A 560-nucleotide genomic window follows, 5' to 3' on the forward strand; every position below is an offset into this window, starting at 1 on the left:
TCATATTTGTGTTTTATATTTTCTTTTCCCTAGATGTATTAGAACAGGGGTGTCAAAGTGGCGGCCCGCAGGCCGGATATCTCATTTTCTAGCTCTTAGAAGGGAAAACCGTTGCAATACATCATGTGACAGCAACGTGACGCTGCCAGTTTGACACCCATGTGTTAGAAGGATTCTTAGTTAACACGTTTAAAACTTCAGAATTTGTTTCACTCATCATTAAATTTGGATTTGATGGATGGGACAAAATTAAACGTTTGTGCTGTGTTTCAGAGAGTTCTTAAAACGAGCTTGATTCTAAAGTTCAGGGAGATTCAAATTCTACACAAGGCAACTCACATTATAAACACTACAGTAAAATATGAAGGCACCTGTATTGAAAAAGCAAGCAATATTAATAGCTAATGTTGAGTTTATAATCAAATTAATCATAAAGTAAATGAATAGCATTTCAATCTGCAGATGCTTTTTTAACATGCTACTCGAACACTGATCCAATTATGTAAATATTTCAGCAGTCATGAGATCCCAAAGTTCCAGCATACTTTTGCTTATTCTCT

Source organism: Pseudonaja textilis, chromosome 1 (assembly GCF_049901715.1).
Source record: "Pseudonaja textilis isolate UNSWEBS1 chromosome 1, rPseTex1.2, whole genome shotgun sequence".
NCBI lineage: Eukaryota > Metazoa > Chordata > Lepidosauria > Squamata > Elapidae > Pseudonaja > Pseudonaja textilis.